The 22,732-nt window shown below is 36.7% G+C and overlaps 1 protein-coding gene and 1 pseudogene across 1 annotated transcript in view; one reads left to right on the top strand and one right to left on the bottom strand.

The window, feature by feature from the left end:
* Positions 1–22,732, top strand: part of LOC141330426 (uncharacterized) — a 392,843-nt gene that overhangs the window by 127,746 nt on the left and 242,365 nt on the right. The window lies entirely within an intron of this gene.
* LOC141330144 (NLR family CARD domain-containing protein 3-like) lies at positions 1,394–14,575 on the bottom strand (annotated as a pseudogene).

Here is a 22,732-nt window from a genome sequence, read left to right as displayed (position 1 = left end):
TATCCGCAACTCTCCCCCAAAACAAGCAACATTTAAGACGTTCCAGTTACTGGAGCAATCGCACAATATTTTAATTTTCTGAGATACTGAATTTGTGGTTTTCATTAGTTGTCAGTTATAATCATAAATAATTATCAAATTAAAAGAAATAAACACTTGAAATATATCAGTCTGTGTGGAATGAATGTATACATTATAAAAGTTTCACGTCTTGATTAGAATTAGTGAAATAAATCATCTTTTTGAAGATGTTCTAATTATATGACCAGCACCTGTATATATGAAAAGATAGATGGTATTATACAGTAGATCAATGGTGTTTCAATGTAAAGAAATGTTTTAAAATTAAGTTGGAGTAGATAACTTTTTGTGATTGTATCAAGCTGCAATAAAGTTGAGATAAAACACTGAATAATTGCAGTATACAGAAAGATTTAGACATCAACACTTTTCATATAAACCTCAACATCATCAAACTAATTTAGATAAAAAGACCAACTGCAATGCATGCTGGGAATCATGAATGAGTTTAGTACTAGGTGTTTTCGACTTAACGCAGTGCTGCGCAGATCAAATTCTTGAAAGTCTTGAGGCAGTGCATGCCAGTTAGAAATTTTGACTTGGGAATGGGAATCACTAATGGCATCAAAAACCTTCCTTCAGCATTTCTTCTCCAATTAATATGTTCAAGCTTTATTCTCACTTTAATTTGTATTTATCGTAACAATCCTATGAGTCTCCATCAAAAAAAAACAAAACAAACAAACAAAAAAAAAAATGTAGATGTAGTGTCACGGTTGTCGCTGCATTGTGTTGTATAGAACTCACATTTGACACCATTTTACGGTTTAGGATAAACTTTTGTTCTTTTATTATGGAAAAGCATTGAACTGTGTTGCTAAGACTCAGGAATCAAGCTTGTACATTCATTGCCAAACTCTCTCGGCCGGCAGGCATCTAAAATCACAACTGGTTACATCAACTTCTTATTAAACAGTTATACAAAAATATGACTACATTTGAAATGCAGGTGAGCATCAAACTGGACATCGCCATGTTAATGATATGTAGTGCACAAACGAGCAGCATATAATCTTTCTAAACGTGATATAACTACAGAATGCATGTACAATTAATACAATGTATTTTTCTCATGGATCATTCACTCCCCATTCTCTCTCTTTTGGCTGGCTTTAATCTAAATCAATGGAATTAGTTCATTGCACATCAAGATATAGCTGGAGATATTAGGTAGAATATAATGAAAGGACATGAAATTAGTGTAGAAAGTGGAGACATCTTTTTGTCACTTAGACACAGAGTCCTTAAATGTGCGCGTACACACACACACACACACACACACACACACACACACACACACACACACACACACACACACACACACACACACTTTAATTGCAAATACTGTATTTTAAGTGAATAACTTGTAAAAAAAGATTTGGCATGAGAGCTAAACACTACAACATTAAGAGGAATAACACTCCAAATCTGATTTATCATGGGTCTTTAACACTTATTTGTGCTTCAAAACAAGACGGGTTGTGTTTGTTGGTTGTTTCTCACAGCAGGTTGCTGAATTTTGCAGAGAGACAATGATGATTCAAACAACCCTGAATCCAGCGTAGAGGGGATCAGTGAATTTGGTGTTGAATGTGTGTAAGTTGTGTGAGTGTGTCTGTCTCAGAGACACTGTAGAAGGACAGAATGCCGGCCGGCCAATCCAGATACACTCCTACTCTATTAGTGGGTGAAAGGGCAGGAATGTCAGTGTTCTTATTATTGTGCCAAACATGGAATCCGTGAGCCGTGCAGAAAAGACTCCAGGATTTGTCATTGTATCCAAACCAACAGTCAGTCCCTCCTTTCCTCTTGATTCCTTTATATGACACTGATATATCAGCCCACTTCTTCCCACTCCATTCAACCTCCCAGTAACAGCGCCCAGTCAGACTTTCCCCACACAGAACCTGCTCATAGTTCTCAAATCTCTCTGGATGATCAGGATACATCTGCGACTCTTCGACATGGGTCACGCTCCTGTTGTCCTCAGACAGACAGAGATGATTATGTGCTGTGTTTGGATCCAGTGTGAGATCACAGGCATCTTTACATAAGAAGAGAGAAATACATGAATGATGTGAATCATTAAAGTGTGTTGCCTTGTTTTTGTTTTTTGTTTTTTATCCTGGTGGGGACTTAAACCTTAATACACACAGACTAGTGAGGACTTGTGTCATGGTGGGGAGCTAAACTGAGGTCCCTATGGGGGAAAAAGCGTATAAATCGTGCAGAATGAGTTTTTTTTTTCAGAATGTAAAAATGCAGAAGGTTCCCTCTAAGGGTTAGGTTTAGGGTTAGGGTTAGGTTAAGGGGATAGAAAATACAGTGTGGACAGTATGAAAACCATTGCACCTATGCAGAGTCTCCACAAGGATAGTAAACCAGACATGCGTGTGTGTGTGTGTGTGTGTGTGTGTGTGTGTGTGTGTGTGTGTGTGTGTGTGTGTGTGAGTGAGAGAGAGAGAGATAAAATATCTACATTTTCTCAGTCCTGGTGTGATTCTGAAAAGGGATCCATGGTCGAAACTAGAAAACGACACAAATAAATTACAAATGAAAAACATTTCATTATTAAAAGGCTTAACTTCATAACATTATAAGCAAGTCCAATCATAACATAACATTTCCTGCTGAAATGGCAATGGCACTTTATTGTTAACTATAAGATTAAGTAAGGGATAATGTACATTCAGCCAGTTGTTATCACAGAATAAAACCTGACATGGTGATGGGGACACATGTATGAAGCCAAAGGGTCTTGGTTAACCAAAAATAATTAACTTTTGCGATAACAAGCTGGATAAATAATTGGCGGCAAAATGTTGATTTCAGTCTAAAAATTTGATCTCACTGAATGCAAAGCTTCCGTGAAGACAAACGTTGCTAGCAAATTCAAACTAGACAGACCTTTAACTCTTTCCCCACCAAATACAGAATTTTCTGGGTTTCCGAGTTCTTGCTATTTTAGAGTTGGGGCACTAAGTGCTATCTCTCTCAAATAAATTACTCACAGACTAGGAAGATGCAGAAACGAGCAATGTGATCATCAACAGTAAACAGCATATAAATGAAAACTGCCTAATGTTACTGAGTGAAATGTAGATCCCGGAAGTGGCAAAGGACTATGAAGCTTTGGGGTATGATGGAAGCAATCTACTGCATCTTTGCTTTGATACTCAATATGATACAGATGTATTATTTGATAAAAATTCAATTTTCTCAGCTTTGTGCTCAAAATGTTGCAGTTTTTATGAAACGTACCTACATTCAAGTGTTGCGGAAAAAAAGAATGCTTGAAGCATTGAAACTTTTTTTTAGAGGGTCTTTTCTTTATTTTGCTGTATTGCATGTTCACATATTCATACTACAAAATATTTTGGGGTGCTGGCAGTGGCAGGCAACTTTTTTTATTCAAAAACGCTGGTGGGGAAAGAGTTAAGGGATACGGTACAGTCATACCACAATATTACACAGCTTTTTAGCACAAAAAGCACACAAGATATTGATTTGAGATTAAATCATTTTAAAATCTTTCCTGTTTTTTTTTTTTTTAATTATTATTATTATTTTTATCTTATCCAGATTAGAGTGTACAAAACGATCATTCTTGCAAGGAGATGAACACAGCCAGAACATTTCTGTACAGTTAATACCGAAGTCTTATTTAATTTTCAAAATAATTGATAAATATGATGTGAGATTATTTTTATTTTATTTTACTAGATCACCAAATGCAAATCAAAGTGCAGTTACCCAAGTGAGCCTGCTATCAGTTTGTGGAATAACAAACCACTAGATGGCGCAATATTGTGAGAATTAAATATTCCAGAAAGTTGTGTAACAACTGTTTTATTTCACTATTTATTTCACTAAATATTATCACTATTTAATGTATTAATTAATTTATTCTTACTACATAAAAGACAGTACATCCATTTTTACTATTCTATTGTAATTCTGAGTGGCATAAGTGAACCAATTTAAAAGTAGGGATGGGAAACAAATATCAGATCTCAGATGCATCGTGATTCTCTCTTCAACAATTCTGAGCTCAGTTTTGTTCCACATATGGATGCGTGCACTATAGACAAAAGCTTCATTGCAGAGGATTTGTGCTGGGAGACATGTTTGCATTGTTTGCTTCTTCCACCAGCAGGTGTGGTTAAATGCACTTGCATCTTGCATCTGTAAGGAGTGAAATTATCTCTTCATGGAATTAAAACACAGGAACTCAAACAGCTGCCATGCAATAAAGCAATAAAACTACTGTAATCAGGAGAATCGATCTTCAAAGAGAAAGCAAACAACCCCACCCTGACCTACCCCCCTCTCTTCTCCCACTCTCTCACCTTTCTTCCCAAAAGCTTTTGCTGGAATTCAGTAAGATCATCCACATGTTATATCTTGTGAATATATTGTTTTTCTCCTTCATGTTTGATATCATTTTAATGGTCTCTGTGCGATTGGTAAAATGGTCTCAATTTCATAGCAGTCACATATACTGTAAGAAAGATTGAAAACTTCCATAGAATTGGGTTTGCTGCTATTGGGTGTGTTCTCCCCTTAGGGTTAGATGGCAAATGGGACCCTGGGTCGCGAGAACCTCCTGACAAAACAAAAGGTCTCAGCGTTTTACAACTGATTGAAAGATTTGTTTGTGTTGGTCTGGTATATAAGGCAAGTGGTGAAACAGTACTGGGGGATTTTGTAGCCAAATGACCCCCACTGTATGCAAGAGTCGCTGGAGCTAAATCTCCAAAGTCTCTCATGCTGCAGTGTGTCTCTCTGATAATCAGGTATGCATTTCCCACTCTTAGATACTTCTTTGGGTTATTGAGGTTATGTATTTATCTAAATCGAAATTGAATTGGATTCTCATTGTTTAATTGTGTAATTGGCATGATACATTTGTACCTGACAAATAAAATGTTATATTTGGCTATTCTGATACGTCCTGAAATCATTATGACCAGTAAATTGTGAGGACGCTTTTGTGCGCATAAATATACGGCCAGGATAAGACAAACTGGAGGCTAGGAATGAACAGGAGCAGTAGGCACGTTCTCTGAAGACCTCCTGATTTCTGCTTATCACTGGAGTTAACAAGTTGTGTATGGGAGAGACTAAATAACCTATACTTTTTGTAAAAGCAAGCAGTAGGCAGCTGACAAGAAGATATTAGTCCCCAGCAACTTCTGATTAATTATCAGGCTGGCGATTTTGTGTTACGAGATTGGCGCTCCGGCCGACGCCAGACTCAGACGACATTAGGTTCCCAATGAACGAATAATTGAAAAGATGGAATGTCTAGAATAATCAAATTCCCAAATTAATTCATAGTCTATATTTATGATAACCTTTTGATTGGAAATACAGTCTAAATTTAATGATCAATTAAAAATTGGAGTCAGATTAGTATGGAGCCAGATCAAAATTGAAACTAAATCTTGAAGCGCTGTAAAAAGACCGAACATGCAGTAAACCTTCAACCAGATCGCTGGACTGCTTTCGTGCCAGTGAGTCGGTCCTTTCACATCGAAATATATCTGTGCATTAGTGTGAATGCAGCCTATTAAAGCTGCCACTGTCTATGATGTCATCAGTATTAATCAAACAACTCTAATGCTTAGGAAAAAAGAAAAAAAACATGATTGGAAATAGAGATGCGCGGATGGGCTCAATCGTCACCCAAATCTGCAGCTTCAAATAAATTATCCGCCCGCCACCCACCCGCACCTATATTTTTCTCTGATTTAGATAACCGCACCCGACCCGCACCCGATCGTCATATTACACTTATTGTAATTCTTAGTTTTGCATGATGATATGATAAATTGATGGTTCATGTTAACAGCAGATTGATTCAGCTGATCTGCAAATCGCTGCACACTTATACGTTTATCACTCATGATTTTAAGCCAAATCCATGCAGAAAAGAATAACGTTAACTGACATCTGGATGCGACTCTCCACAATCTCTGACGAAATCGGTCGGGTTTTCTCTCTATTAGAGCCGCTCTGAACTTAGTATTTGAAAGCATGCTTGGACTGAAGTTTACAGGGGTTCACCAGTTTAAGAAAGGTCTGAGCGTAAAAATCTGCTTCTTTTCATTTTTAAGGTATTGTTTTCATTATAATCTACTGATTCAAATAAGTAATCAATAATAATTATAGCCTACCACTGCGCGCCTAGCCTGACATGCTTTCGCGTAAGAATGAACAGGCAGCATGGACGCATCAGGCAAAATCGTCAAATATATTTCAAAAGAAGCCGGCGCCACAGTCCTGACCACATCACTGTCTTTACTGGGGGTTTTTAGGGAATATTTCAATTTATTAACATGCGACTGAATTAGCTATTCATGTGTTGGACTGTCATGATTTTGGCTAATGCAGGACACTTCTGAATGATGCGCATCAGAGACGTGGGTAAACGCAAAGCGACCAATGCACTACACCGCTGCATTACCGTGCTCAATAGCATTAGCACAGGCATAACTCCCTTCAAACTTTATATGGAATGTCAACGTTTCTGTCACCAAAAACTTAGAACAGGCAAACACACACACGCACACAAATGAAATCGTCTCTGCCTGATGAAAAACATATTTAAAACACATTCAAGTTTTAGAAAATGTAGTTAATATTTGCATCATTATTGATTTATCTCATCCACCAGCGACCCACCCGCAAATAATCAGAATGCATTTTTTTATTACCCGACCCACCCGAACCCGCGGATTATCCGCAGCGCCCGCGGATATAACCGCCATCCGTGCATCACTAATTGGAAACTATAATTGGCTGTAAACTTTCCGATACTTAAAGCACTTTTAAGTAGCCTGCTTATATACATAAGCAGAAGAATTTGTTTAAAAATGTTGATCAAGAATCATTTTGTAATCGGATCGTGACTCCCGGAATCAAAATCAGATCATGAAGTGCTTAAAGATTCCCACCCCTACTGAAAAAGTAAGTCCCACCCCTTACTGCCCCACATACTTAAGTTTCTCGAGTGAGCAGTCTGAATCCTCCAGTTTGTGGTTGAGCAGCTGGACTCCTGAATCTCCTAGGTGATTGTAGCTCAGATCCAGCTCTCTCAGGTGTGAGGGGTTTGAACTCAGAGCTGAAGACAAATAACCACAGCCTTCCTCTGTCACCATACAGCCAGACAACCTACAGACACAGAGAGAGAGACAGAACAACCAAATTACAGCCCAACTGAAACTGCATCATCTTCCTCTTTACTCTGCACAAGTCATGCACATCATTAGCTTCAAGTTGTTTTTTTACCACAACTGTACTATTTACACTGCTACAACTAGGATTTTCATGATCAACATGATTAAATTACTTGTAACATTAATCTCCAGTCCAATATCCTTATTACAATGTCCTGTGACAATAACATATTGGTGAAACAGATTTGGCACATGATCCAGAGCATATTTGTGTTTGTGCTCTGAGGAGCATCATCAGTTTATATTTGTAGTGTGTTTTCGCAGTGTTGAGGAATGTAGCCAATCACATACATCTCTTTTCATCTTGTAAATGCAAAGACCAAACAGAGGTTTAGTCAGAATCCACCCACTTTTCAAAATGCCTGAGTTTTTCTCAGTGGCGTGTTCTACATGCTCCCGAATTGAATCATTATAACAGATGATGATGATGATGATGAGCATTTATTTGTCACCTACACTGTTACATGCAGTGAAATTGGACCCCTCCGACCATACACAAACATCACATTTCCGGAGAAGACAGGTCAGTTGAGAGGTAGCATAGAAAATTAAGAAAATAAGATACATTAGGAAAAGAAGGAGTCGAAAAAAAAAAAACTCCCAGACTGTCCTTCCAGTAGGGCAGTGTGAGATCAGGAAAAAAAAAAAAAAAGATCTGGCCAAAAGAAAAGTTATTTTCAAATTTAGGTCAATATCTGCCAATTTCACAGATATCTAATGTCCATCACTGGTCACCAGATCTGTTTCATGGCCGCTAGGTTCTCCACAATGTTTTCCAGTTTGCGGTCCATAACCACAGTCTGAGTACTTACAGCTCTGCCCACCGTTTTAACCCAGCTGACCAGCATGGTGGGTTTTTGAGCCGCACTGACCGCTTTTACCAATCGTTGATACCACAGGGCCCCACCTAATCCCATTAGCAGAAACCCTGTTATCAAAGTTCCGAAAATAAATATCTTCAATATCCTCCAGGGACAGGGCAGCCAGGCACACAAAGCGCCACTTCTCCGACCAGTCCATTATGTATCCAGCTGCAAACGTTCCTGCAGGACAGTTGGGTCCCCCCGAACCCAGGCTTCTCGTTGAGAAGATGGTATCAATAGCATTCAGAGACCAGTTGATCAAATCCATAATTACTTTTGTTTCGAGAACAGGGCAAAGAGAGTCTCAGAGATAGAACTATGAGACAAGAGAAGCCAGCGAGGAGAGATAGGGGAGGGAGAGAGAAAGATGCGACCACCTTCTCTGAGAGCTGAAGTAGAAACTGTTTCTTACACATTACATCTGCACTTTATTATAGCACGCTAAGAAGCACCCTCTGTAAATCAAGAACAGGTTAAAAGGATCTGTTATTGCATTTTAAACAATTCAAACACCAGAAAAAAAATCTATTCAGTAGAGATGTGTGGATGAGCTCAAACCTCACTCGAATCCGCTGCTTCAAATAAATTATCTGGCTGCTACCCACCCGTACCTATGTATTTTATCCGATGTAGATATTCGACCCACACTGGATCATCACATTACAGTGTTTCTAATTATTTTTTATGGTGATATACTGAATGAATGGTTCATTTTTACAGCAGACGTTAAGAGCTTTTCTGGGCGTCACTGTACGTGTGACGTGTCTGGGGTGCATTTACGGCTCCCGTGGGTGTGTAATATGTAATGTCACTCGTGCTAAACACAGCCACTTAGTCAATGCTTGTGTTTATACCAGCTGTTCCACAGCATTGGAAGCATCCCAAAACCTTGTGGTCTCACAAATCCAGTTGCTTTGCTCCTTGTTTGATTTGGTGCAGCATGGAGGATGGAACAAAACCTCGTCTCAGCTGTAAGGGGGTTATGGTAACATGATATACTGTCTGCTTTTAAATGAACATTTAAATTTAAAACAAAAGTTCTTCTTTGGCAAAATTAGCCTACACTTTCTTAATAGCATAAACACAGGCTTTACTCCATTCAAGCTTTATCTGGAATGTCACTGTTGTTTCTGTAACTTCCCGAACAGGCGAACACAAAAAAAGTTAAATTTGCGTCTGTCTGCTTGATGAAAAAAACAATTAATTTAAAACATGTTCATGCTGTAGAGAATGTAGTTAATATTTGTATCATTAATGATTTAGGCCTATCTCATCCACCGTGACCCACCCACAATTAATCAGAATGTATTTATTTTATTTCCCGAACAGCGGATTATCCGCAGCACCCATGGCTATAACCATGATCCGCGCATCACTGCTAGTTAGATAGAAATGTTCCATTTGCTTTACATTCAGCCGTTTGATTTAAATTAGAGATGCTCCGATCAGCATTTTTGGGGCCGATCACCGATTACCGATCACCAAGATCAGGATCTGCCGATTGCCGATCACTGCCGATCACAGAATGGCAGGAGAATGGGAATCTTTGATCTATAATCTAGCAGAGTTTGCACCATTTGTAGAAATGAAACTAACTCTAAATTAACTATGTTGAAAAAAAAAAAAAACTCTAGAAATAGGCTACAGTCAAGATCTTGAAGAACCACCAAGTTAGGGTTGGAGACTTTAGTATCATGTATCGACAATAGTTAGAGATATCGGCAGTTGCTGATGCCTTCTCTGCTGAAAAAAAAAAAAAACTGCATATGCTGCTTGTATGTTTTGGTGCTGGGATGCATTAACCAGCCAAAGGAACCAGCATGAACCAGCTAAAACCAGCATCCCAGCACCAAAACATACCTAAGCAGCATATGCTGTTTTTTTCACCAGGGTTTGACGATAGCAAGACGTTCTTTGATATTGTAAATGTTCTTTGCTTGTTATTTGTAGCTGCTTTTTAAGGTGATGTAAGGATTAAATTATCCACCATTGCAGTTATTAGGATAAAGGAGGTAAAATGTGGTTTAGGCTGAATTAAATATGATATATCAGAATCTGTCTGTATATAGGAAACATAAACATTCACCTCAGTAACATCTATATGCGTCTATTAGAATTATGAAGTGATAAAATGGCGCTAAACATACGCACGTGAATTACACGCGCACCGCGTATTCTCAAAACGTAAACGCGTTTCTCCTCATTTTATATGGACTGAATTACAACATGAACTGATGACAACAATCAGACATACAGCGGTAACATTATTGCAATGTGACGGGTATAGAAAGATACATTCATTTACATTCAAGCACGCACAGTCACCACTCAGAATGAAACCGAAAGTATACTTTAACTTCTCCGGCAAAACTATAGTCAGCACTCTGTACACGTACAACATAGTCACATGCCCAATAACAAGACTACCCTTACAAAACTAATAAAGAATTTAGTACTCATGTTGCCACTGGTAAGCTCCGTTCTGCTGTTGTTTACCTAGGCGCCGTGCATACACGTGTGAAAAAGTTGCGCGAGTAATTTACGTCAAATGATCGGCTTTTTTGATCGGCGCTATTGGGGTTCGCCGATCAAGCAATTTATAGCCAAAATCGGCCGATCATGATCGGTTGCCTATCAATCGGAGCATCACTAATTTAAATGATTTTTTTTTTTATAAATAAACAAACAAACAATATTTAACAAAAATAAGAAAATAAAAAAACTCTGACATACCTTAGTATCTCCAACTCACAGTTTTGACTCTTCAGTCCATCAGAGAGCAGCTTCATACCAGAGTCCTGCAGGTCATTGTTACTCAGATCCAGCTGTCTCAGAACGGAGTTTGAAGACTGAAGACATGATGCCACAATTTCACAATCCTGAGCAGTGAGATTACAGCCAGCAAATCTGAAAAAAGGTATATACAGAGTTTTATGACAGTTGCAACAGGTTATTAATGGTCAATTATAGTATTGCAAGCAGAAACAGAAAATGCATAACAGAGAATTTAGTACATATACAAGCATTACATAGATTACTGGATGAATACTGTTTCACATTAAACATATATTATTTAACACATTCTTCCTGGTTTGTCTTTTGTGACAAATGCACCCAAATAGCCTGTTTTTGGCAAGCAACACTATATTATGTTGGTCACTCGGTTTCTATTTCTGCAGTAGGATAATAGATAATTGGATATTCTGCACAGGGTGACCAAGGTGACCACTGAAATTTTATTTGACCAAATTTTCAGTCAGTATATTAATCATTATCTATCAAAAAAGTGGCAGAAAATAGAAGCTGAGTAACTCTAAAGACCTTGATCATTTTACTCAGTTGTTTTTGATGGTTGGAGCCCACTGCCTTCCAGAGCCAGACTTTAGAAAACCTAGAAGATCCTTGGTTCAATATATTTTTATTCCTAGTTGGTGATATCTAGCGTGTATAATAATTTATTCTTTCATTTGAAATAATTTGTTCCAAAATATAAAAACACTGGTTGTTTCTTTCTTAGCTGAACAATAAACTTTTCACACAGTTATACTGTATAAGTAACATTTAATCTTTTAACAAGGTGCACACTCACAGAGCTTTCCTGCAGTTGATCCCAGCTGTTATCAGTCTTTTTCTCCCCTCATCTGATGTGTTGTATTTCTTGAGGTCCAGTTCATCCAGGACCTCTTCAGACATCTGAAGCATGTAGGCGATTGTTGAGCAGTGAGCAGGAGAGAGTTCCTTCTCTGAGTGTTTGTCTGATTTCACAAACTCCTGAATCTCTCTGGATAGAGTCTGATCTTTGACTTCCAGCAGACAGAGGAACAGATTGATGGATCTTTCAGTGGAGAGTCCTTGTCCATTTTTGATCTTCTCTTTAATGTACACTGTGGTTCTCCTGATGCTTTCTGAGCTGTTCTCTGTGTGTGTCAGTAGATCCTGTAAGAGTCTCTGATTGGACTCCAGTGAGACACCCATCAGGAACCGCAGGAACAGATCCAGGTGACCATTATCACTCTTAAGGGCTTCATCAACTGCACCTTTAAGCAAATTTTCTACTGAAGCAAAATTCTTCAGTTCCTCCATAATTGTATTCACATGGTAATAAAACACATAAAAAGCAGCTAGAAACTCCTGAACACTAAGATGAATGAAGCTGTAGACTTTTCCCTGATGAATCACAGATTCGTCCTTAAAGATCTCAGTGCAAATCCCAGAATACACTGAGGCATCAGTGACGTCTATGCCGCTCTCAATCAGGTCATCCTCATAGAACATCACATTGCCCTTCATCAGCTGTTTGAAAGCTATTTCAGCAAGTTTCAGAATTACTTCTCTGTTGGACAGCAGGAGTTTCTCTGGATCTCTCTCTTCATACTTCTGGTTCCTCATGTTGATCTGAATCAGCAGGAAGTGGATGTACATTTCAGTCAGAGTTTGAGGGATTTCTGCACTCAGATCTTCTTTCAGGAGTTTTTGAAGCACAGTGGATGAGATCCAGCAGAAGACGGGGATGTGGCACATGATGTGGAGGCTTCTTGCTCTTCTGATGTGTGAAATGATTCTTCTGGCTTGATGCTGGTCATGGATTCTCTTCTTGAAATATATCTCTATCTGAGGCTCATTGAATCCCTGAATTTCTGTCAGACGGTTGATGTATCGGGAGGGGATCTGATTGGCTGCTGCCGGTCTGGAGGTGAACCAGATGAGAGCAGAAGGAAGCAGCTCTCCTTTGATGAGGTTTGACATCAACACACCCACTGATGAAGTCTCATTCACATCACAAACTTTCTGATCATCTGAAAACATCAGTGCTATTCTGCTTTCATCCAGGCCATCAAAGATGAACACAACTTTACACTTTTCATAAATCTTTGAGTCCAGATCTTGATGTTCAGGATGAAAGTCCAGCAGAAGTCTGTGAAGACTGTACTGTTGATCTCGGATCAAGTTCAGCTCTCGAAATGGAAGCACAAACATGAAATCTACATCCTGATTGGCTTTTCCCTCAGCCCAGTCCAGAATGAACTTTTGCACAGAGACGGTTTTTCCGATTCCAGCAATGCCTTTAGTAAGAACAGTCTTGATTTGGTCTTTCTCCTCACATCCTGGTTTAGATGAGGCTGTAAAGATGTCATTGCAGTAGATCAGAGTGTCTTGTTGGTGTTGTGTTCTGGCTGTTTTCTCCATCTGTAAAACCTCATGTTCTTCATTCAGTCCTTCACTCTCTCCCTCTATGATGTAGAGCTGAGTGTAGACATTATTCAGGAGGGTTTGAGTCTCTTTTAGTTTGACTCCCTCAAATAATCTCTCATACTTGATCTTCATGCTGTTTTTTTGATGTTTTTTGACTCTCTGAAGGACATCCTCCATTGGTTTCTGCAGGTCTGCAGTCTCATGGGATGAAGTGCAGGTCAAAGAGAATCTGTTAGAAAAGATAAACACAATGATTACATTATTACTGGTGACAACCAGATCCAATACTGGTGACACCACTTTCTAATTAAAAAATAGGATGCTATGAAAAAAATAAAAAGAACACAGAATATATATAAAAAAATGTTTAAACTGAAAAAATGTACAATTTTAAGAAAAAAATAAGACAATTTCAAATTTCTATTTTCTATAAAATGGTACATTTCCTCAGTTTCAACATTTTATGTTTTCTGAGTTCTGTTGTGAATAAAATATGGGTTTATGAGATTTGCAATTCTGTTTTTATTTACAATTTTCACAGAGTCCCAAAATCTTTGGAATTGTGGTTGTATATTGGTTACTAGGTATGAGACTAAAGCCCCTGTGCAGTGCATGTTGCATACACTGGAATACAATTAATGTTATTTCATCAATCCTTAAATCAATATTCACTTGAGATGCACTACAGTAAATTAGCAAGTAAATATTTTTTACTAACTTCGGGTCAGAGGTCACTGGTTCATCACTGAATATAGGGGGTGGATCCATGGATATGTTACTCTTCATAGACACAATGCTGGGTTCTGTAAACTTTGATATCTCTTCCTTCTTCCTTGTGATGCTGGCAAAAGATCAACAAAACAGCATTTTAAACAGACCAATCTCTTGTCAATCTTTTGTCTCAAGCACCAGCTAATATCTGTATATACCTTGAACCCAACTTTGATTTACATTTATTCATTTAGAAAAAGCTCTTAACCAAATCAATTTACAAATATAGGATATAATAAATTGCATTGAACTGCTGCACAGTAAGTGCTGCAAAAGTTCCAAAATTATTCAGAAACAGAGGGATCGGGAAGGAAATTACATTATAGATCTTGAAAGCACTGTAAGTTGCTGTGGGGGGAAAAATTCCTACCTGGGGCCATCTTCTTTCTCTTCATAAAGACTCATTTTTGAGGCACTGTGCTGCTCCTTTCTGGATGTTGGGAAATTGATTGACTCTGTAAGCAAAAAATAAATTAATGCATAATGATTGCTCCATGAGGGTGAGTAAATGAAAGAATAATGACAGTAGCTAACCCTTTAAGTACTACACAGCATACAGTTACATTAAATATACTCACATACTGATAAGTATACACTTATAATTTGCTGTAGTTTAGCTAAAGATCAGTGCAGTTTAAATTATTTTTCAATTATTGCAACGTCCTTTTCCCAAGATAACAGTTCTGTGTTTTCTCCAACAATGTCTAATGAGTCTGGAGAACACCTGACAAGAGATCAGAGACCATTCCTTCATACAAAATCTCTTTACATTCTCCAGAATCTCTCTCTCTTCCCAGCTTTATGTTGGTGGAGCTTCTCTTCAGTTTCTGTACAGGGTACAGGTCAGGGAACTGGGATGGCCATGGGTAGAAGCTTCATTCTGTGCTCAATGACATAATTTTGTGTTGAGTTTGATGTTTGTTTTGGATCATTGTCCTGCTGAAAGATGCAACCACTGCCCATTATGAAATTTCTAACAGAGGCAATCAGGTTTAGATTTTTTATCTGTTTGTATTTGATAAAATCCATAAAGCCATGTATCTAAACAAGATGTCCAGGACCTCTGGCAGAAAAATAGGTCCACAAAACATGGGATACTCTTTTTTTTTTTTATCCCTGTCTGCACCAAAACCATATGGAGGGTTAGCTGCCAAAAAGCAATTTTTTTATTTATTTCATCTGATCATAGAAGCCAGTGCTGTTTGAAGTTCCAATCATGTCTGACAAGTGAATATGCTGGAGTTTGTTTTTGGATGAGCAAGGAAGATTTTTTTTTTTTAAACCCTCTGGAACAACATTGTGGTGATGTAGGGGCTGTTTCATCATTTTGTTTTATGTATTCTGGGCCCAAGACATAACAATTCTCTGCAATTCTCCAGCTGTGATCCTTGGAGTGTCTTTGGCCCCTCAAACTGTCCTCCTTATTGTGCATTAGGATGATATAGACACACATCCTATTCTAGGCAGATTTGTAACATCTTTAGTTGATTGGAACTACTTAATTATTGCCCTGATGGTGGAAATGGGGATTTTCAATGTTTTCTTACAGCCACTCTCTATTTTGTGATATTAGCACTAAGAGTTCTCCTAAATAGCAGTAAAGTTTTTTAGCTAAGAGTTTTCTCTTAAAACCTATCCACAAAGCTGCTGAGACAAACTTTTACTAAGGAATAGAGAGAAGTCTTATGCTAAGAGTAAGAGCGGGGTTGACCTTGTTGCTATGGATGATGTCAGCATACCAACTATGCACATTGTGATTGGCTGATGGGGTGCTTCTCATAAACAATTCTTGGATATATGAACACCCTTTTACTAATAGTAGATTGATCATTGCTGAATCCATGCAAACGTAAAAGACAAACAAACTGGATGCAAGGACAGCTGTCATGCCAGACCCTTGCACACTGAATTCAAATTTTTCGGATGCGTTTTTATTTATTTTTTGTCATTCTAAAAATTTGTCACACACCGAAATATTGCACACTAGTCATGTAGTAATTCATCTGTTGCAAAAAAAAAAAAAAATAAACATGAAAAATTATTAAATTATTACAAAGTCATATAAAAAATTGCGCAAAACAATACAAAATGGAATCTTCGCAGTGGGGATGATTTTGTTGTCCACTTTCTTCTTAAAAAGAGAAAAAAGGAATGACATTGGGTCCATCCAGTTATAAGATATACAGAGGAAGGAGAAAATACTTTTTGTGCACCCCTTTATTCAAAGTTTACTTAAGAATGTCTGTAAACTTTGATGCTTTGCCAAAATTACTGGAGTCGCATATTAAAAAAAAAGAACACACATTTCTGTGAATTCAAGTGTACAAAGACCTTTACACTGCTTTGTGCTGCAAGACGAAGTGGATGAACTTGTCAGACGCAATTTTGGATTTTGGCAATTCTGGATTTTGGCGTTCGGTTGTATGGTAGCTCTAAACTGTCAAAACACCTCACAGAATGCTTGCTACGGATGCAAAAAACGCAAAAAAATCTAACCCGATCTGATTGTTTTTTTATGACGTTCTGGAGGCAGTATGTAAAAGTGATTGACGCAACGTGAGGTCATATTTATCTTTTACCCTAAAGAACATTTCGGACAATGACCTCTCAAAAGGACAAATTTGAAGATAACCTCCAAAAGCAAAAAAAAGGATGCGTGCCTATGTGTGCAAATAAATGCAGTGTGTTTATAAAAAGTTTACATTCTGAGGCAGATAGCCAATGTTGGATAGTTTGGGATTTGGTCTTAGTGGTTTAGGAGTCCTCTTCACTGCTCCTATAACATTTCACAGATTTAGGTTCTAAAATGCTTTGTGAAATACTCTTAGAGCAAAAATTTAGGACTAACACGCCCATTATTTTTTAGATTGTCCCCTAAATCAGCAAGTTATGAGCTACTTTTAGCCTTAAGATGTTTTGTGGATACGGACCCAGAACTACATTCTTTGGTTTTACCTTAATTGTTTTACCTTGTGATGGATGATTAAGGGATTATGATTAGGGATTATTATTATCATATTTATAATCCTGTGGAACTGAAAGTCATGGCTGGACAGTTTTATACTCCTAGCCACCGTGTGGTGTGCTAAAGAAATTGTAATATTAATGGAAGTATATTTTACTTAGACAAATTCTAGGGGTGCCAATAATAATATGATTTTCCCCCAGTTTCCATCGTTTTGCTTCAATGGAAGGTTAGAATGTTTGAGAATTTTGAGAATGAAAGATCTAAAGGATAAACAATGCACATTTATTTTCACAGTCACCTTTGCTCATATTTACAAAGGGTGCCAATATTAGTAGAGGGCACTGCAGATTATTTTAAAGAGAACAAATAATGTAGAAACTAGAAATGCATCTAATTTGCTTCTGTCAAAACAACTGCATTGAACATACCTGAGTGCCATGAGTTTTCTTTTTCCAAAGTCTGTGTGGCTATAACTTAAAAGTATTAACGATATCACAATATGATTTTAGATTCAAGTTCTTAATAAACCTTTTCTTTTGGAATCAATATTTTTTCCATGCTCTGTATCATGGGGACTCAATAAGGTAATCGAATCAGCCTTACTCTCTAACCATTAGTCCATGACTTGAGGCTGTGACATATATAATATGATTTAGAATCATGTTATTATCGTATGGCATATATAATATGATTTTTATTTGCAAATCTAATTTGTTTTATTTGTGAATTAAATTCATTTTTGTTAAATACTAAAATGTATTTGTGGGTCTCATTCTATTTATTTATTAATTCATTAATATGTAAATTTTTTATTAAGCGCTTTACATTTACTCGTAGATCATAATCTATTATCTCCATGGATGCTCTTATCTATACGATGATTTATGTAGTGGCTTCGAAACCGTTATTCAGCGCATCGTGATATTATTATACAAGAAAAAGTGGGCAGAGCTAAGAGAAACACTGACGTGCGATAAAATGCGATTATGAAATTTTTCTCAAATCAAGCTAAAACATTCCAGCAGTCTGTGTTTATTTGGTAGGCTAATAGACATTTAACATGAAGGACGCCTATCTCTCGCATTCCTTACTAGCGGATTTACCAAGGGGTTTACAGAAAAAAAAGTCAAGCTGGTGAAGATGACACTGGCTTCATTTTTCTAAGTGTCCAACAATTGGAGCTATAGGCATTATAAAATTAAGAGACAATACGGAGAAAAAATAAATAAATACATTTAAAAAACGCTTCACATGAATTCACTAATCATGGAGAATGACATTAGGTATATTTGCATGTCTATGACAATGCACTCTGTAGCCAAAATAAATCTAAATGTCAAACCGCAAATTAGCTTTACTGCGGCCTTTTAACTACTGAATAACGGGGTATGGATGCAATTTTGGTGCAGCAGAAACGCAGTGGCCTCCCAGATAGCAAGAACGTTTGGGCCAAATGTGGCTGATAGCTGTCACGTTTGGCCTAGGTATGACATGGCATGGCTGAGCACATATGGGCCAAACTTGTACCATATATGTTTTGCCATGGCTTTAGAATTGGAGGGAAATTTCATTTGGGTGACTTTTTGTATTAAGGTATATAGTACACAGATGACAGTACACAGAGCCGTATATGGCTCGGCTATGGCACATCCTGAAATATGTTAACTTCCCAGCAAACACAAAAAGTTTTTACAACTTTCCACAACGTTGTATTTTGGTTGCAATTAGGTAATGTTGTAGTGCAACGTTTTAAAAACGTTTTTAAAACGTTTAAATAAAAAAAATTATGTAACCAAAATAAAACGTTTAAAAACGTTGTAAAAATACCAACCTGGAACGTTTTCTTAAAGTAGTCAAAAAACGTAAATATCACGTTTGTCTACTACGAAAATAAAACCAGACTAAACTGCAACTTTCTGGGGACGTTTTATTCAGGTGTTAAAATAACGTAATCTGCACGTTGGAATAAGACGTTTTAGAAACGTTGTAAAAATACCAACCTGGTACGTTTTCTTTAAGTACTCAAAAAAACATAAATATCACGTTTGTCTACTACAAAAAGAAAACCAGACCAAACTGCAACTTTCTGGGGACGTTTTATTCAGGTGTTAAAATAACGTAATATGCACGTTGGAATAAAACGTTTTTAAAACGTTATTAAAAGTACCCAAATACAACCTTGCAAAAACTCTCTTTTTTGTGTAAACATTATCAGTAAAATAACAATAACAGCAATTCAGTGACTGAGTAATAGATGAGCAATATCAAAAAGACTTAAATGTGAATCCTTACTTTCAGTTGTTTTTGCTCATTTAATTGATATTCGAATCCAATAATCCACATTAAAGAGCGCCAAAACAGTATTTATTGCTTAAATTTCCTAATGAAATGGACATAATTTGAAATCTCAGACTTTGTTTCATATCAAAAGTAGCACAAAGCTTGCGATTTATTGGATGGAAGGCATATATAGTCGTTCATTCATCAACCCACTGGGATTTACGAATCAATATTGGTCATAAAAGTGAGAAAATATTAAAATCGCAATCACTGCAGGGTGGGGTGTTGAACATAAAAAGTTAGGCAGTCTCATCTGTTCATCTGTTCTCTTCCAAATAAATGGCGTAATTAAAAATGGAAATGTAAAAAAAAAATAATTGTTGTAATTAAAATATGAAAATTAAAATGACGGTTTTAATAGATAACAGAATTTTAACGACCCTGTCCGTTAAAGTCTAACGCAACCTATATATATAATATTTTATTTTTTTAACGTGATGAAAGTACCAAAATACTATCGTGCCAAAACTATGTTTGTTTTTAATGTTTTGCAATACTGTTTTCTATTAAATAAATAAATAAATAAATAAATATTCTAAGGCTATTTTCAGTTTGATTACCTAGGCCTGCTACCATATCCACTTACACAATATCTTTATCATGTTTCAGGAAACTTTATCTATCATTCTGATAATTCACTCCATCTGTATGTAACGTTGTACTTCATGTATTTTTTTATGTAAACGCTGTATTTTTAAACGGGCATGCGCGTCGAACATTTCAGTTGCATTTAAACTGGAGCGGATAGTTACCATGGAAACGGGACGTCAACTCAGACAACAAGCGGAGCAAATCTTTACTGTAGCGCTCGAGCTCAGCTACTGAATGACAGATTATAACGGGATCTATGTGCTTTAACGCAACTTGTTGCGCCGTTCGCGGCCAGTGTAGCAGTGTTAAAGGCATTGCACTCTGAGTCTGAAATTTTCGTGTGCGTTTTTTCGTATTTGTAATCCTAAAAATTTGTTACGCACAGAAAGTCCGATGGGTATTAATTCATCCGTTGTGAAAAAAAACGCAAAACAACAGAACGATGTTGTTGTCCGCTCTCTTCTTAAAAAGAGAAACAGATATAGAGGAATGAGGGAATACTTTTAAGGTGCACCTCCTTATTAATAAACTGCGGGCTTATCCCGGGTGATTCAAAGTTTATTTCAGGATGTCAGTAATCTTTAATGCTTTGCTAGCATTACTGGAGCCACATATTAAAGAAGACCACTAATTTTTGCGAACTCAGCGTACAATGACCTTTACAGTGCTTTGTGCTGCGGGACAAAGTGAATGAACTTGACAGACGCAATTAGCCTTTAAGTTTTTCCCGTGACAGCAGCGGCCGGCTGTACTTAACATGCGTAAGTTCAGGAATCTAAGTCTATTTTTACAAAATAGATACTATGATACTATGATATATACCGGGGTTTTACTCTAAAAATAGCAAACATTTTTTCAAAAACTTTGTGTCAGCTTCTGGTCATCACAAAGACTATGTTTATTTAATTATGAATGATAGCACTTATAATACAGTACAGTTTTGAGTTTTGCCGTTCTGTCTATTTGGTGCTGGCTGTGCATGACTCTTCACGTCAGTTTTTTTCGCAATTATTAATGTTGTTATTATTATTATTATTAAATTAATATTGTATTTTCTACTTGCTCTCCTTTGCATTATTCATTTTATGGTGTAAATGTACGTTGCATAATGTGCCCAGGGATATACATAATAAAATAATATAATAGGCCTACTAAACAAGACAATACTCCGATTAATGGCTTTATTCCATTTGGATCTGGATTAAGTTGCTGTTTTGAGTTTAGGCATCATCCGGACACAGAATTGTTTAGTTTAATCTTGGGAAAATGTGCATTTGGATATAAAGGCTGTCAAATGCTGTCATAATTTACCATGATGTAGTGATTCGAGGGAAATGACTGAGTAAATTGAGAAAATAGCTTAAATATACCAGAGATTGAGAACAGAAACTATAGCTGGTGCTATGTTGCGCATATTATATTGACGGGTCAGCGGTCCGAGTGCCCATATAAATCACAAACAAGTAAAAATGTTGTTTCTTTGTTGATTATATAACAACAACTTGGAAAACAGACAAAACAGAAAAGGTAAAAGGCATTATTTGTGACAAGAGCATTTTAATATAATAGGCGCAGAGTAGCGGAACTGACTTGACCCTGCGCTGATGTAATTTCCGATTTTTGTGAAAAAGGCTTATTCTGGATTTTGGCGTTCGCCAAATCAAGAATATGTAATTTGTTCTCTTTAACAGTTATTTAATTGACTGAAGTACAAAGAAACAAATCCAATGTTTACACTGGCCAACGGATTTTTGTTTATATTTTATAAAATACATGTAAGTTGGTCAGTGAAAACTTTGGAAATATTTTCTTTGTAATGTTGTCAATTAAATAAAAGTTAAATAGAATTAACAAATCATAGATTTTATCATTTTACAAAACATCCTAACTTTTAGTGTTGGACAGAGTTTTCTTTAAGGTATTTGTAAGCAAACTTTGAAATATTCTAAAAATAGTAAAATGTAGTAAAGTAGAGTTTACATTTCTCCCATTTGCACTTGTAAATGTGGTATTACCCACAAAATTAACCATGTCTACTATCTCAGAAAAAAGGGAATTCAATGAATTCTCAAAAAGGAGGGTATTTTCCAAGGGATATATATACATATATATATATATATATATATATATATATATATATATATAAAATATCCAAACATATCACAGCAGTAAAAAGGGTGTTCGAGAGTTCCAGAAATGGAAGAACAAACTAAAATCACTTATGTAAAAATGTCCTTTTGGATATGTTATAAACAGGATTTTTTTTTTTAGTCTTTTTAAATTTGGGGCAATAAAGTAAATCAGCATCACAACAACACTGAATCTGTACTGTAGCAAAGAAAATTAACAATTTGCTTAAAAACTCTTTAATTGAATGTTATTTCTGTTTTTTTAATATAATTTACTGTAAAAAAAGTACATCACTGTCTTTTTTTTGATCAATTCAATGCATCCTTGAATTAATTTTGTAAAAAGACCCCATACATTTGAATTACTTTAAATATAATAACAGTCCTTATTATAAACACAAAATACTAATAATAATCAACTTTAATATTCAGTGAGGACAATTAGACTATGATTTATTTGATGGGAGGTGGTGAGGGACCTAAATAATGGGTAGGGGGGCGCTGGCCCAAAAAAGGTTGAGAACCACTGCTATAGACTTTAGCTCTTATTTAATA

Source organism: Garra rufa, chromosome 1 (genome assembly GCF_049309525.1).
Source record: "Garra rufa chromosome 1, GarRuf1.0, whole genome shotgun sequence".
Lineage (NCBI taxonomy): Eukaryota > Metazoa > Chordata > Actinopteri > Cypriniformes > Cyprinidae > Garra > Garra rufa.
The sequence above is the reverse complement of the archived record's forward strand: the minus strand, read 5'-3'. Positions and strand labels throughout refer to the sequence as shown.